Consider the following 10,204-nt stretch of genomic DNA (forward strand, 5'->3'; position numbering starts at 1 on the left):
TGTGTGTGTGTGTGTGTGTGTGTGTGTGTGTGTGTGTGTGTGTGTGTGTGTGTATATATATGTGTGTGTGTGTGTGTGTGTTTATATAAAAATACATATAAATGAATAAATGATACTTTTTTTTTCATACAATACAATTTTTTTTGGAACCCTGCAGTCTCTTACAGTATGTTACTGTTTCCTGAAATTACGGTAAATTACAACCTGCTCAACAGTAAATGACCGCCTGTAGGAACACGGTATCCTCTAACAGAGATGAATATTTTTGGTACTGATGATGCGTGTTAACAGTAAGTTACTGGTAAATATGTTGCAGTTTATTACCTTGCAGCGGGCTTACAGTGACATACCATGAATAAACGGTAGTATACCAATTTCTTAATCACTGTATGATGTTACTTTGTTGACGTAATTTACGACATAACGACATAAAAAAAAGCTACAGTGCGTTACCATAATTTGTCCAAGAGTATTATACGACAACAGCAAAGAACGGTATCATCCTGCAGAACGGTAAGATATCGTAACACGGCGTCACCGTATGACGCTGGCAACAGTGACGCCAATATGTTACCACAAAGTGGAGGCAAAAAGTCTAACACTTTACTATAGGAATCTGTATTTAAAATCAAATCTTATCAGAATTCTTGCTTGAAAATTTGAGTACTGCATCCAGAATGAAACCTGTATTTAAGACTCAATGCTATTGAACCAACCAGAAAGCGAGTGCCAAAAACAACGCGAGTGCACATTTGCACTGTTTGAATGTGACTCTCAGATTAAGAAATGTGTTAAAATGTGTTACACTAAACACAAGCCTTACAGAAGAAAAGGTTGATCCAATCAAAAATATATTATTGTGAATGTAATATTGTAAATGACGGACATTGAACAACTGGTTTTACAGTTGTTCAATATGGGAATATTTCAGAGAAGTAGAATTTCTCTATCACGCATCTTATGAAGGACTTCATATCACCAATGAAGGCAACTCTACTTGAAATAGAATAATTAGCTATGGCACAGACAGAACTGATAAGATTAAGTCAGCAAACAGTACTATAAGGAGGAAATCATAAACCTAAAAAGAAATTTAACTTGTAAGAAAATCATTCAACAGTCCAAAGCATTCTCATATTGCTGACCTGATCTCAAAGCATATTCACCAAAAAGTCTAGATGCATGCTCAGCCCTTCAGTTAAGGAAATCTCTAAAAAGTTGATTCTCTTCATCAGGACGTAGCATTTTCAAATTTGCATAATGATTGAAACTTCAGTCATTATGCAAAAGTACTGTTCAACAAGTGGAAGCATGCAGTCAGCTTAGACTGAGAAATCACTTGGATGAGTGAAAAAACATTTCCCCCACCAGGAAAGGTTACGTGTAGATAAAAAGTCAACTTTTTTGAGATATTCACCAAGAAGTTGGACACTGGCAAAGGCACTGCACTCACACTTTCAAGCAATTCACCCACTCCAGACTCTTCTCCTATAAATGCTGTTTAATAAACACTCATAATTGCAATTATCATAGTCCCATTAGGAGCAATGTTAGACTGTTTTTTAAAATTTATTTACATTAAATTGCAATTAATATGAATTACTGAAATAATTTACTCCAAATACTCCTTGGTCATGCCTCTGCGGTTTATCTGAAATGGTAAAACACTTCCCATTCTTCGAACCACATTCTCAGTGTCCTAAGCTTTTTTAATAAATCAGTCTTTTAGCAAAACATTGAACAGTTTTAACAGCACCTGTAACCGGAAGGTCGCCGGTTCGATCCCCGGGCTCTCTTGGACAAGACACTTTACCCTACCGCCTACTGGTGTTGGCCAGAGGGGCCGATGGCGCGATATGGCAGCCTCACTTCTGTCAGTCTGAATGAATAGTGGCATTGTAAAGCACTTTGGGTGCCTTGAAAAGCGCTATATAAATCCAATCCATTATTATTATTATTATGTTAAACACAATTTAGTAACTCAGTGTAAATCATTAAAACCACTATGACTCACTAAAGCACATGTGTGCAGTGACAGCCAGGTTGAGTCAGAGGTTGATAAACAACAAAGCATCGAAACAGTCTGATAATATATGTAAACAAGTTCTCAAGACAGAAAACTACAAAAAGAAATTCACCTGAACCTGCATTACTTTTAGAACCAGTTTAACAGTAGAAAGGTAAGTGTTGTATTACCTGGGTGTTTGCAGCAAGACCAATAGAGTGAATGACCCCTACACCTCTTATCATCATGCACATGCTTTGAGCCTCCACAATCCTCCACAACATTGCCACAGCATTATTTGCTGAAAAGATAACCTGGAGAGTCCAAAGTGCTGTTTTCTCTCTGATATTGTTAGACCTTCAGAGAGTCACAGATCTCCAACTCTGGCCCTGATGAACTGGGAGACTTTACACTCAGCCTACTTCTACAACCACCTCTAGATTACTTGATTCTACTTCATAATTACTTCATTAATTATTTGGAACTAAATATGGTACACTAATAGCAGAGGGAGGGGGCAAGTTTTGAATTAGCTCAAGAAACTGTGTCAAATCTGCTCAATTAACAGTTCGTTGATGGAAAGAAAATGCATTTGCATCATGTATCATGTATCATGATCAATCAAGTCCGTGCAAGTAGGAACCTCACCAAACAAACAGCAATACAAAATCAGTTCTGACAGCTCATTGCATTTATCTACCGGCAAATGAGACAGGAATTTATCCAGAATACAAAGAGACTGAAAAATTTTCAAATGACCAAACTGTCATCAGGCTCTGGTATTTCATCAATTTCAGAAAAGTACGGAAGTGAAGAAACAAACAAGGGTGAACGGTGTCCTTAACACACAGACTAGAATTTTGGTCACTTGCATAATACGGTTTGAGTAAGTTTACATGACAGCGCTGAACCAACTTTTTTCATTTTAGGGTTGAAAGTAATTTAGATCAAAAGTTTCTCATTAAGGACCTGTGAGGGCCTGTAAATGGGGGACGATACAGAGATGCCACAACTGGCAAAAAGGCTGAAACTTGGTCCCCACAACAAAACTGACAACTGGCAATCCCAGCTACAAGCAATCAAAGTCTAAATCCATTTACAAACTCAACCAAGTTTTTTAGGTGGCTCGGAATAAACCCCTTTATTTTTTATTACAGCCAAGGGCCGACGCACACTATGTCAAAACCCAAGCTCATTAGGGCTGAAACCTATGTTTTCTTTCAGCCAAAATCAGCCATGGCAGACCCTCTTCCCAGTCTCTACTAAGCTTTATACAATAGGTACGCTAAAGAGACTTTAGCATCTGGGGAAACCTTTCCAGAGCACCCTGTCTTTGTGCATGGTATCTTGATGACCAATTATGGTTTATGTGCAGGGTTTACAAAACTTCGGCGAACATGTGAGATGAAAAATTTGAACTCTGACCACTCACACCGAAACAAACTGAGTTCGAGCTGTCACCAATGCCTTGCTCGTCACTGACCTCAGTGGATATCCAGCAGGAATTTTGGTACTTTGACACATCACTGCAAGAAGATACTTATTTCCAGATGTTGAGGGCAGCAAAGGACCCACACAGTATAGAACAAGATGTTCAAAAGGTTCCAATATCAGAAGAATAAGTTGTAATGGTCCTAGCTTAATGGTTTGATGAGCTTATGCAAAGGAACAGGGAGGGTGGTAAAACCCCTCCCACTACTGAGGAGGCAGTCACCTGTGTCAGACTCCTTTGAGAAGGGCAGCACACTATACGGGTTCACTATATAGGAGTCATAGTCTCCTGAATCACTCAGAATTTAAACTGGGACTTTATCCCCACTTCCCACCAAGAAAACAAAAACATCCCTAATAAGAGGACTATAGCATCCCAAACAGCAGGAATTAACAAAACATCATCAGGCATTTTACACATGTAACTCATGTAACAGGTGCAGAGGCTGCAGCCGGTTTAATATAAGATGTAATTCTTGTGGTTTTGGCCTGCAACCTTGGAAATTCTGCCTTCCAGGGACCTTTCATGGTAAATGGTAAATGGCCTGTATTTATATAGCGCTTTACTAGTCCCTAAGGACCCCAAAGCGCTTTACATATCCAGTCATCCACCCATTCACACACTGGTGATGGCAAGCTACATTGTAGCCACAGCCACCCTGGGGCGCACTGACAGAGGCGAGGCTGCCGGACACTGGCGCCACCGGGCCCTCTGACCACCACCAGTAGGCAACGGGTGAAGTGTCTTGCCCAAGGACACAACGACCGAGACTGTCCAAGCCGGGGCTCAAACCGGCAACCTTCCGATTACAAGGTGAACTCCCAACTCTTGAGCCACAATCGCCCCTTTCATGACAGTAATTGCAGGCATTGGTTTTTATTAGACTTTTATCAAGCTTAGAATCGAATTTAAATGAACGAACCTTACCTGACCTTGAGTGATTACCCACAACAACCGAACCAGAACCTCTCCTCACACTGTCTGCTGTCTTTACTTTTCACGCTGGAATATTTCTCTTACGGAAGAGTGCAAACTCATCTGCCGGTGTTCCAGATTAACTGGTGTCACAGATTAACTGGTAACGGTCAAACAGATGTGTAGTAGACATCAATCCAGGAAATAAACAGTTAATATTTCATCTGTGACATTTGTCAGGTTCATTTAAACACACTCCGTCAATCCTATTGCTCCTGACCAAGTTGTGTCAACTAGCTCCAGCTGTGGCCAAGTGCCATAGCCTACAGCCAAATTAACATCTGACTTGCATCTGCACCTGGCTCTATCACCATGTTTTAATTCCTGTTTCATGTGAAATAAATTTTTAGCTTTTAATGTTTTAGGTTCCTGCATCTTGCAAATAAGCCTTTAAACGAAATTAAATGGTAATAAGTATTTATTTTTGGCCTACATCAGTAAAAAATGACAAATTATATACATAAAGTTCTAAAATCACTACTCCTAATGTTCATGATTATTTAAAAAATATTTTTTTCCATAACAAAGAATTATGTCATAAACAAATATTATGCATTAATATTTGACTAGTGTTGTAACATCACATCCTATTAGCATAGTCTGCTGTTTCTTTTCTCTGGAAATAAACACTTGGGGTCAAAAAAGATAATATAGATCGACACAGCTGGAGAGACCTGGTAGTTATATACAGTATATGTAACTTATACCCACATAGCAAGCATGTCTGGCCTGCATCTGGTATCAAGCGAGTACTGCTGGTTGACTTCTGGTATGATAAGACGTATTTCATCCAGATATGGGCCAGGCCTGGCATAGATGGCACTGTTTATGTGATCGCATGCCACATCTGGCCTGATTGTTGTTTGGGTTTTGTGGCCCAGGCACATAGAACACAGCTCTGGCCCAGATCTGGCATCAAGCTGGCACTTCTGACTGACTGGTGTCATGGCAGGGTGTATGTCAACCAGATGTGGTCCAGGTCTGGCAATGATGGCACAATTTATGTTCCTGTTTTCCTATTTTAGTTAGAAGAGCCAAATGCCACGTTGCAATACTATACTGCTATAGTAGCCAATGTTTCAAATGCAGATTTGACAGGTTTGTGAGTGTACACTTTATCCAAAACCTAGTGACGATTTACTCATGCTTACCTCTGAGTGGCTGCAGTTTAGGCAGTAGAGCAGGTCACCTGCTGATCTGATGGTTAGTGGTTTGATTCCTGGCTCCTCCAGTCTGTAAGAGTGTGTATATGTACAGCTCTGTCCCAATCCAGCGACCACACGCTTTGTAGTGCGCGTTTGTAGATCGATTACGTCACAGCGACGCGCCGAAGGGAGTCCCAATTCGAAGTGTACTCCAAATGCGATCGAGAAATGCGCAGTTAATTTTCCCAAATTTGAAGGGCGGGTCTGGTGTAGACTTCGTGGTCCCGTGTATCCCAGTAGTATCCCAGTAGTAAGATGCTTTAATCACAGGAGTCACACATGTGTCCACTGTACCATCTGGGAACTCTTCTTGTTTAGCACTCGTAATAACACAAACACAAAATCCTCCTCCTCTTGTGCTGTTCTGTATACAGCTGAAACTGTCACCTGTCTGTCTGTCCTGCACTCTCTCTCTCTTTTTCTTTCTCTCTGATTGTGTAATAAAAGTATGAACATGAATTTATAAGTTACACTTGTGTTTGAATCCTGCAGCTTATCACACATTTGATTTCCATGTGTGACAACTGCAAGTGTCCAGAGTGAGGACAGACATGTGTGAGGCTTTGCACCCCTGATGATCCACCAAGACAAACTCAGCAGTGTGTGAGGAAGAGGAGGAGGAAGAGCCAGCACCAGCTGACAGATGGAGAGAATAGACAGACTGTTCCCTGTTTGTGAAGGACTGCTAGAAAAGTTTAAAATAACTAATTGTCTGTCCTGAATCAGTCTTATTAGGTAATGTTAAAATAATTTTATCATTAAAGTTTTTTCAATATGGTAGAAAGTACTCAGTTAAACGCTATGAAAAGCAGTAACAAGTTTAATATTCAGAAACCTAAAGTATGTATCAGCAGCAGAATGGATATAAAAATAAAATTCCATGTTTTTTTCAGTTCTATGAAGATTTGAGTATTTTGGATTAGTAGTACTGCTGTGTTTGTTGTATCATATTGCTGTAATTGTTTATATGCTTTATATATTTTAAGGTAAGTTGATCTATTGTGTTAGATGATATTCTATAAGGATGTTATGTGTTTGTATACTTTCTGCCCAGTTTGACCCATTTAGCAGAAGCCAGCCTGTTTAAAGCTCTGATATCTATTCTGTATGACTTAAAGCACACTGTTAGCCTTTGCAGTAATTTCCATAGCTTAGTACTGCAAAATCAACAGTAAAAAACTCTAAAGGATGTTAGCAGTTTAGTACTGTAATTTGCATGTAATTGTGGGAAAATTCCATGAGATTACATTATTTTTACGGTAACTCACCGTACTCATGAAAACAGCTGTAAAATACAGCAAATGTAACAATTGGTGATGTTACTGAGATTATACTATTACACTATCCGGATTTCTGTTGTTTTCTACTGTAGATCTAAGAGTAATTACTTAAATCCTCATTCAGAGTGTATTACTATAAAATGTGATTCACTGTGAAAGTAGTATAACATATAAACTACAATATACAGCATCATTTTTAACTTAAGGAGTAAGTTGCAGCCACGCTAAAATTTAATTCCTTGAACTGAATGTAACCTCATATATTAATAGTTAGTTAGTTCAACAAAATCCTAGTCTAAATGTAAATTCTGAGTTTTCAGTTCTTCACCAACAATAAAAACAAAATATCCCAGCTGCCACACGACGAAAGGCACCCTGTTCAGGTGGCCTTTTGTCCTCGGACTAACACAGACAACCATTTGCACACCTATGGGGACAAGATATAATCTCCACTCAGGACAGATGGCGGATTAGTACCCAGAATCGTAGTGCTGTGAGGAAACAGTGTTAGACACCACAACACTGTGCTCCCCACTTTGGACAACTGGTTTTTTTTTTTCTTTTTTAAAAACGTGTTTTGCTTTTTGCCTCTAATACAGTTGGTTGTCTCGGTTTGTTGCTCAATGTCATTTTTGGAAACATGTTTGTGTTGTCAGCTTGTGTCAGTTTTCACTTATGAATTCATTCGGCAGCCAGATTTGATCAGATGTCATCCAAATGTTATCCTGGTTTAATGTTTAATCAGGTTCTTTTAAAGTACATAACTACTCCTTTAACTACAAACCACATTTCTGTTTCACAAAGACTAATTTAATTCTTCCCACTGATAATCAGTGTTAGTTATTTTCAGCATGGATGTAATTCCACCGCTGACCACAATGTGAAGCTGCTGCACGTAAAAGCTCACATACATAAGCATTAGGGGTGCAACGATATTCGTATCGATATTGAACCGTTCGATACAGTGCTTTCGGTTCGGTACGCATATGTATCGAACAATACAAAATTTGTAATTTATTTTATCAACTTTCCTTCTGACGATGCTGTCTGTGTTGAGCGCTCAGTGAATCTGCGTTCGACTACTCCGCCTAGGCTGCACTGTCGAGCGCAGATCCACTGAGCGCTCAACACAGACAGCATCGTCAGAAGGAAGAGAGCAGGGCAAGCTAGCGAGACAGAAGTTAAGCTCTCCTTGAAACATGGACCTCCCCCACCCTCATTCAGATCTGGTGTTTGGAATTATTTTGGTTTTCATGTGACGTATTTTCAGCATGGATGTAATTCCACCGCTGACCACAATGTGAAGCTGTTGCACGTAAAAGCTCACATACATAAGCATGTATTTGAATCTGTAGTGACATTATCCCATATTGTTCTGTGGATAAGAGGCCTTCAGCCAACAGCAGCAACAGTGTGGTTAAACCAACTGTGATCAGCGAAAATAAGGTTCCTGATCTTAAATGCTTCAGGTGTCCCCAAAGAGTGAGAAGGAGCAGCAGTATAAGAAGTAGAAAGAACAGATATTTTGTTGAAATGTAGTGAGTAAGTACACTATGAGGTAAGTAATAGAGAGAAAACCTCTAAAATCAGACAACCTCCTATAAGCGAGCACTTGACATCAGAGGAAAGAGAAAACGCTTTTAACAGGAAGAACCCTCCAGCAGCTCTAGTCTCAGAAAGAGTCACTAGCAGCATGTCTTCTTAACCTTTTCCTCCTGCATTTTCCTGCTCAGTATGTCAGATGTTTAGCTAATCCTCAGCCTCTCTTAGAAATAACAATATTCTAATAAATATAGGCTGTTTGTAGCTTTTGAGGCCAGGCTAAAGGCTAGGCTAAACTAGCAGGTGATTACTACTTGCAGGTGATTCAGTAGTTTTGGATAAATCGTTTAAAGATTAGATAATGACTTATTTCATAGTCTAAAGGTTTGTAGTTAAAAGGGCTACACTTAGTAAGCTACACAAACCGTCAGAGTGCATTGTGGTGAAACGGGAACAGGAAGTAATAGAATACCCACACCAAGAGAGCCAACATGTCAGACCACCTTCAGAACATTACAGGTTTTAGTTCTCTCATGTAAACATTTTTCGTCTAATGGTAAAATCTGATGCCATCAGCAAGTACCATCAGTAAATTGCTTTATCTATACTTTCCAGCACCACGCCTTTTAACCTGAAAGAAATGTATCTATCATCAGTCTCTAATGTGAAGATATCTAGAGTGGCATGCTGACCTTTCAGCTCTTACATAAACTGCATACCTTCAAACTTTTTCTTGCACAGTGAACGAAATCTGTCAACAGATGTAGAAACACCTACCAATGTACGCAAACAGTACTTAAATACATACCTCAATGACTGTCTTGATAACACACAAGGATAAACGCACAAGATAAGATAAAAAGAGAAATCATTTGTACCTGCCTGTTTTGTTTTTGCCTTTACCTTCCTGTCATGCCATGAATGTTTCTGTTTATCAAAAAATTAAACCAGTTTGCCAACTGTGGTACATGTGCAGCACTGAACCCAAAACCATGTTTTTAGTGCTCATATGACCATATGAGCCACAGCTGCCACAAGAGAAGCTTTCTTTTATTAATGGTTAGTTTTCTGAATTAGGAATTTAGGGTAAGTATAGGTCTACTTTTAAAATTCATGTATTGTAATTGCCATGTAACAATAGTTGATCTCCTTTGAATCAAAAATTTGTTTGAAGGCATTTTTGAGGCTCAAAATGCACCTTTAGTGTCAGGGTTACAATTAGGTTATGGTTAGTTTTAGGCTAAGGGTTATGATTAGGCATTTATTTTTGATGGTTAGAGTTAGGGTAAGGGGCTAGGCAAAGCATTATGTCAATGAAATGTCCTCACTAAGCTATGAAAATGAGTGTGTGTGTGTGTGTGTGTCATTTAGTATGTAACTTTTTATCTTTATTTTTTTCTGTTTAACTTCAGAGCTGGCATCTGACACTGAAACCACTTCCCACTAAGAAAACAGTCATCAGCAGTGGGGTTCAAGTGTTTTGCTCATTCCGTGAGTTCATTGCTGTCATTTAAGCAAACAGATACGTTTAACCAGTTTGTCAACTCCTGTACATGTGCAGAAAGGGCTGGAGGGCTGGAGGGTGCTCCACCTGGAGACTCTGTTGTCCTGCTGGGAGACTTCAATGCTCACGTGGGTAACGACAGCGAGACCTGGAGGGGCGTGATTGGGAGGAACGGCCTCCCTGATCCGAACCCGAGCGGTG

Source organism: Pundamilia nyererei, unplaced genomic scaffold, assembly GCF_000239375.1.
Source record: "Pundamilia nyererei isolate P.nyererei 1_Seehausen unplaced genomic scaffold, PunNye1.0 scaffold00095, whole genome shotgun sequence".
Lineage (NCBI taxonomy): Eukaryota > Metazoa > Chordata > Actinopteri > Cichliformes > Cichlidae > Pundamilia > Pundamilia nyererei.